We start from the raw sequence: 7,455 nt of genomic DNA, 5'->3' as shown, positions 1-7,455 counted from the left end.
AATATGGTAACCCTAGCCTTGGCGAGAGGTGGCTTACAGGTGGATGGATGAAGGGGGTACTGTGGAAGGTTGTTTTCAAAGACGGGGTGCCCTGAGAGGGAATCTGCTCTTGGCTGGGGGTGCAAGGTGGTGAAAAAAAAAATGACTGAACCCTTATGTGGGTCCTAGCAAATGTTCAGCTGGGATTTGCGTAAGTTCAGATAGCTAAAGCAAGTCTAATGAGAGCCGGATATTCAACGCTGGTGTCTGACAAGGTGCTGCTGCTGTTCCGGGGTTTAGTAGGCTGTCATGAGGGTTTAGACAGGGAGTGTCGGGAGGGTGGATGGGCATGTTTCAAATGTACGTACTGGACGACTAGTGATGTGGATTAAGTTAAACCGGTTGATATTGTGTATTTGGATTTTCAAAAGGCATTTGACAAAGTACCTCATGAAAGACTTCTGAGGAAATTAGAAAGTCATGGGATAGGAGGTAATGTCCTTTTTATGGATTGAGAAGTTTCAAGTTTCAAGTTTATTAATTGGCTTGTTCAATCGCTTAATCGGATTTCTAAGCGATGTACAATAAAATATGCATACATAAGGAGACAAAAACATTACATACACTTAATTAATTATAATATAAACAAAAGGAAAGAGGGGATGAAATCCATTTTTATAGTAAAGAAAGGACATACATGGTAAATACAAAAGGAAGCTGGGAAGAGAAAAAAAAAGACATAAAAAATAACAATAACACTTTATAATAAAATTTAATTAAGTAGCAAATGCATCTTTAAATAGAAAGGTTTTTAATTCGCTTTTAAATTTCCCAAATACCTTCTCCTCCCGTAAAAACATGGGAAGCGCATTCCAAATCTGGGGAGCTGTACATGAGAAGATAAATTGTCTTCTTGTACTAATAATTTTTAGTGAGGGAATTGATAAAAGGTTCCGTTCACTAGATCGTAAGGTTCTTTTAACTGAATATGGGATAAGCAACCTAAATAAAAATGCTGGAGTCTTATTTTCTAATGTTTTAAAAATAACTGTACATAATTTATGCGTAATTCTATGAATGACTGGAAGCCAATGAGCCTTTTTAAGGAGTGGTGTCACATGATCAAATTTTTTAGATTTTGTTATTAATTTAATAGAAGCATTTTGAATAATTTGTAATCGTTTAATTTCTTGTAAAGCAATTCCTGTAAATAATGAATTGCAATTGAACTGGTTGAAAGACAGAAAACAGAGAGTGGGTTTAAATGGTCAATATTCTCAATGGAGAAGGGTAAATGGTGGGGTTCAAAAATGTATATGTAGGAACCAGGGAGATCAATCTACATACCATAAACACTTTCTCTCTGTTGCACACTTTTCATATTTTAAAGTATGGACCAGTCATCAGTGCTCTCACATTAGACTTATCACTACGTCTTTAAATCTTAAATCATCAAAAATTACTTAGAGGAGGGGCTCGGAGGCACGCGTTGAAATTCTTGCTCGCGGCAGCGAACAACTGGAGGTGCGGGGGAAGGGAAGGCACTGGACTCAGGTTCTAATTCCACCCCTGTTCTCTGAGGCCCCCTCCTCTAAGTAATTTTTGATGATTTAAGATTTAAAGAAGTAGGGACAAGTCTAACGTGAGAGCGCTGACGACTGGTCCATACTTTAAAATATGAAAAGTGTGCAATAAATAGTGGGGATCCCCAGGGGTCTGTGCTGGGACCGCTGCTTTTTAACATATGTATCAATGATCTAGAGGTGGGAACAACTACTGAGATAATTAAATTTGCCGATGACACAAAGTTGTTAAATCGCAAGGGGATTGTGAAAAATTGCAAGAGGACCTTGTGAGACCGGAAGACAGCGTGAAAATGGCAGATGACGTCTAATGTGAGCAAGTGCAAAGTGATGCATGTGGGAAAGAGGAACCCGAATTATAGCTATGTGACGCCGGGTTCTGTGTTAGGAGTCACTGCCCAGGAAAAGGATCTAGGTGTCATTGTGGAGGATACGTTGAAACCCTCAGCTCAATATGCAGCAGCGGCTAAGAAATAAAAAGGGAAAAGAGTTGAACTACAAATTTGGAAAGAAAAGGACACTTAATAATAATAATAATAATAACTTTATTTTTGTATACCGCCATACCCCGAAGAGTTCTAGGCGGTTCACATTAGTTAAACAGAGATTACAAATGGTTATATATCAAATTGATCATAGAGTAGTTAAACAGAGATTACAAGTGGTTACATATCAAATTGATCATAGAGTTGCGAACAGCAAGGAGAGAAGTAGTGGGAAGAGGAGGGAGAACGGGGGAGGGGCGAGGATCAGAAGGGGGGGTGGAAAGAGCACGGAGGAAGGGGGACCCTGTTAATTTGAATTGCCTATTCTTTCAGGATGAATACAATTTTTATTGAACAAACCAGAAAAAAACAACAAGTACAACTGGAGATACCGTAGTTCAAGAAATTATACAACAAGGAGCCCCCGGTCCCACACCCAACCCTGCACCCCTAATCCCTAGCCCTCACGACAAAAGTAAAACAGACAGAGATAAAAGTAGCAGCTAATAGAGGCCAACAAGAAAGAATGCATAAAACCTCGGTGCTGACCCACGAAAGGGTAAAACAGCCACAACAGGAACCAAAAAAGAGAGCAAGTATCCCAACCCACCGAATGGAGGAGGTCTGACCTATACCAAAGTGAAATCATACCATTCAGGGTCCTGGACTCTGATGAGCCCCAAAACATAGAAAAAGACGGCAGATAAGGGCCGCGGCCCATCTAGTCTGCCCACCCTAATGACCCTCCCCTATTTAACTCTGTGCAGAGATCCCACGTGACGATCCCATTTCTTCTTAAAATCAGGCACAATATATATGACCTCCCCCCCAAAAAAAAGTCCCCACTCCCCAAATCAAAAACACCGAAGAAACACTAAACAAAATAAACAAACAATAAAAGGCCAAGCAAAGGAAAGGCCACCCAGGGGCCGCCAACCTCCCCATCACTCAAGGCAAACTAAACCGGCAAAGTATTAAGAATCATACTAGGGATTCTGTGCGACAAGGAATATATGAAGGGTCCCCAGACCTGCAAGAAAAACTGATTGGCGCAAAGAATGATGCACCCGACTGAATTACCTATTCTTTAAAGAGTTACGTAATTAATAGTAGATAAAGAAGATCAAGGATTATCCTCTGCTAATTACCGAAAGCATCTATGAAAAGGAAGCTCTTCAATGAGCTTTTAAATCGTTCTAAACTTGTGTCTTCATGAAGATAAGCAGGTAAATGATTTTGTTCCGCTTTGTATTTATTATCTTTAGTGAAGGTATTACAAGATTTTGGTTTGTTGATCATAAAATTCTAGAAGCGGAGTATGGAATGAGGAGTCTATCCAGGAAAGCTGGTGATTTTGAAAGTTAACAGGGCTAATTTATTGGATATTCTCTGTTGGACTGGAAGCCAGTGAGCTGTTTTTAGTAGTGGCGTAACATGGTCGTACTTTTTTGAGTTGGCAATGATTTTGTTACAGTAGTTTACATTATTTGTAACCTCCTTATTTCCTTCTGAGAGACACCCTTCTAAGGAGAATTGCAATAGTCTAGTTTGGATATGATAATGAATGACCGACTGAGTATATTTAATGCAGCAGGATCCAGGACTTTGGCTATTGATCTTATCATCCTTAGATTCCCAAAACAGGGAACAGGCTCAGGTCTGGAAATAAAGAATAAAAGATTGCTCATTGTACCCTCCAACCCTATCTGTCTGGGTCATTTTATGAGTGTGCCCAGGAAAACCCAGACCAGTTTGGTCTATCGGGATCGGTCATTCACTGGTTTACTTCATTTCTCCAAAACTGCACATTTAAAGTGGCCCGTTTGAATAATCAGTCGGAGATATACTCCGTATCGTGTGGAGTACCTCGGGGCTCCATTCTTTTCAATATTTATTTGAGGCCCCTTGCAACCAAAATCCAATCGTCTGGTCTCAGTACTTATTTTTTATACTGATGACATTTTGATAATTCATCACACATCTAGATCAAATCTAGCTCCGTCACCGAAGAGTTTGAATGATATTTCAGCTTAAAGAACACCATTTAAGGCTCTGTTTACAAAGCCGCAGTGGAGGTTTCTGCTGCGGACTGGCAAGGTAAATGCTCCGATGCTCATATGAATTCTACGTGTGTCAGAGCATTTGCCTCGCTGGCCTGCAGCAGAAGTCTTCAATCGTGGCTTTGTAAAAGCCAGCATTCGTTCTTAACTAGCACAAGACAATTTCGTGTTGTATCACGGGTCAGACACCGTCATCGGCTATGGTGCCAGTACCAGTCAGATTAGCACGTCAACCCCTTTGTCCAGGATTTTACCCTCTTCCTCAGCCCCAACTCTTGTTCAGCATCTCTCTCGGTGCCCCCTCTGTCCAGCATCTGATTTGATGGTTTAGTTTTATTTAATATACCACCTTTCCGTGGGCAATAACAGGACAGTTCATGAATTACAATAAAAACATAAAATTAGATAGGAACTTAATTTAAAAGGAAAGAAAAAAGAACCCCCCTCCCCACAATGAAGACTACACCACTAGTAGACCCTCACAACCCCTGAGGCATCTAGCGGAATAGAAAACACTTGTCTTCAATAGGGTTCTGAATTTCAAATATGTTGATTCAAGGTGAACTACAGTATATTAGGGAGTGAATTCCAGAAGGATGGTGAGATGCAAAAACCCCCACTAAAACCAGTCTCTAAATCTGGTAAGCTCATAATGAGTTGTATGGATGGGAGGAATACGGAGGTGTTGACCATTCAGAGTGTAAAAGCTCTTGGTGGGCATCTCTCCCTCAGCTTCTCTTGTGCATCTGTCTTTCAATCCCTTCATAAGTACATAAGTACATAAGTAGTCGCCTCCGCCGGGGCAGACCAGAGGTCCATCCAGCCCAGCGGTCCGCTCACGCGGCGGCCCATCAGGCATATTGCCTGGTCAGCGGTCCCTGACTAATTTTATTGCCTACCTCTACAGTTATCTCTAAACCTTCCACTGCTCTTCATCCTACATCATATGCCCTGTCACCCTCTCCTTCAGCCCCACCTCCTGTCCAGCATCTCTCTCTGTCCCCCCACTGTCCTGGATCTCTCCATCAGCTCCTTTGTCCTGCATCTCTCTCTCTCCCCTTCAATCCCCCCCTTCCTATATTTCTCCCTCAGCACCAACTCCTGGCCAGCATCTTTCCCAATCCCATTCCAGAACAGCATCACTCCCTCTCCATCAGCTCCTGTCCTGCATCTCTCTCTCTCCTTCAATCCCTCTTTTTCTACATCTCATCCAACTCCTGCTCCCCTCCATATTTATCTATTCATTCAGTTTTCTATACTGTTCTTCCAGTTTACAGCCTTTGTGCAGGCACTTAATCATTTTTCCCTATCGGTCCTGGTGGGCTCACAATCTATCTCCTAACCTGTCTGTCCCGGCAGGCTCACAGTCTATCTAATGTACCTGGGGTAATGGAGGAATTAAGTGACAAGAAGCAGCATGGGTGTAAACCCACATCTTCAGGGGGCTGAGGCTGTATCTCTAACCACTGCACCATTCTAGAGATCAAAATGAGCCAAGTCTAGGACAATCAAGCCATTGTGACATCACCGATGAGGTTGGCTCTTATTGGTGGAATGAGGCATTATGACGTCACAATAGCAGCTCTAGTTCTCAGAGGCCGAAACTCGTCGGCCCAGGTACATTAGAAAGACAGGAAAACCGTTCTGAGCTCCCCTGGGAGAACCGTCTGGAAAACCGAAGAGTTTCAGCCTCTGAGAACTAGAGCTGCTATTGTGACGTCATAATGCCTCATTCCACCAATAAGAGCCAACCTCATCGGTGATGTCACAATGGCTGGATTGTCCTAGACTTGGCTCATTTTGATCGCTAGAATGGTGCAGTGGTTAGAGATACGCCTTCCCCCACTTCCGCGTCCGGCCCGAAGCCCCTCCCCTCCGACGCCACTTCCTTTCCCTGGCGGCGCCCCGCCTCTCGGACGCCACTTCCTGTTTCCGGCGGGGCTAGACGGAGCCGAGGGAGAGCTCCGGGGCCTACCGCGGGACTCCGCCAGGAAGCGCCGGCGACTCGAAGGACCCGTGTGAGAGGTAGGGGCGGGGCGGGGCGGGGGCGGGGGGAGTCCGCCTCTCCCCCCCCCAATGCGGCACCGGCCTGGGTTTCACTCGCCGGCGAAAGGCGGAGCCGCGTCACGAGCGGGCGGAGGGCGAGGAGGGAGGCTGGGTTCCCCCACTTGGGCCCTCCAGGGAAAGAGACTGTGTCTAACCCCCCCCCCCAAATATCTCTTCCAGGGAATGGGGAAAAACATGGTGCATTTAACTCCCCCCCCAACCCTAGAGCAGGGATAGGGAACTCCGGTCCCGAGAGCCGTATTCCAGTCGGGTTTTCGGGATTTCCCCCAATGAATATGCATGAGATCTATTTGCATGCACTGCTTTCAATGCAGATTCATTGGGGAAATCCTGAAAACCCCACTGGAATACGGCTCTCGAGGACCGGAGTTCCCTACCCCTGGTCCAGTTATTTGGATTATTCTGAGAAGGGTTGTGTTGGGGTGATTATGATTTGTGGAGGGCCAAAGAGCCTATATTAGGGGTAGGGAACTCCGGTCCTCGAGAGCCGTATTCCAGTCGGGTTTTCGGGATTTCCCCCAATGAATATGCATGAGATCTATTTGCATGCACTGCTTTCAATGCAGATTCATTGGGGAAATCCTGAAAACCCCACTGGAATACGGCTCTCCAGGACCAGAGTTCCCTACCCCTGGTCCAGTTATTTGGATTATTCTGAGAAGGGTTGTGTTGGGGTGATTATGATTTGTGGAGGGCCAAAGAGCCTATATCAGGGGTAGGGAACTCCGGTCCTCGAGAGCCGTATTCCAGTCGGGTTTTCAGGATTTCCCCCAATGAATATGCATGAGATCTATTTGCATGCACTGCTTTCAATGCAGATTCATTGGGGAAATCCTGAAAACCCCACTGGAATACGGCTCTCCAGGACCGGAGTTCCCTACCCCTGCCATAGAGGGATAGGAGAAACACAAGGTGCGTTTAATCCCTCCCCTCCCCCCCTCGGGCCCTTCCAGGTAAAGGGAAAACAGAGGTTGTGTTTAACTACCTCCCCCCCTCCCCAATCTCTTCTAGGGAAAAGGAGAGAGGGTGCGTTTATCCTCCCCCATCCCTTCCAGGGAAAGGGGAAAGAGACATTGTGTTCAATAATAACAGCTTTATTTATATCCCAACACTTCCCCAGCCTTTCCAGGCAAAAAGATGGTGCGTATAAACTCCCCCTTCCAGAAAAAAAGGGGAAAGAGATGGTGTATTTACAGGTAAAAGGGAAAGAGAGAGGCTGTGTTTACCCTCCCACCTAACAGTTCCAGGGAGAGGGGGAAAGAGAGAGGATGCGTATATCCC

General features: G+C 44.9%; 1 protein-coding gene across 5 annotated transcripts in view; it reads left to right on the top strand.

Moving 5' to 3' along the window:
- The first annotated feature begins 5,996 nt into the window (after positions 1-5,996).
- The window catches only part of BAG6 (BAG cochaperone 6), a 49,016-nt gene continuing 47,557 nt past the window's right edge, over positions 5,997-7,455 (top strand). For 4 of the 5 annotated variants that reach the window (XM_033916221.1, XM_033916217.1, XM_033916222.1 and 1 more), the window contains exon 1: positions 5,998-6,132. The gene's annotated coding sequence lies outside the window, so the exon portion shown is untranslated. Of the gene's footprint in view, positions 6,133-7,455 lie in introns of all 5 variants that reach the window. The other variant, XM_033916220.1, reaches the window with a different exon arrangement.

This window comes from Geotrypetes seraphini, chromosome 12 (genome assembly GCF_902459505.1).
Source record: "Geotrypetes seraphini chromosome 12, aGeoSer1.1, whole genome shotgun sequence".
NCBI classification, from domain to species: domain Eukaryota; kingdom Metazoa; phylum Chordata; class Amphibia; order Gymnophiona; family Dermophiidae; genus Geotrypetes; species Geotrypetes seraphini.
The sequence above is the reverse complement of the archived record's forward strand: the minus strand, read 5'-3'. Positions and strand labels throughout refer to the sequence as shown.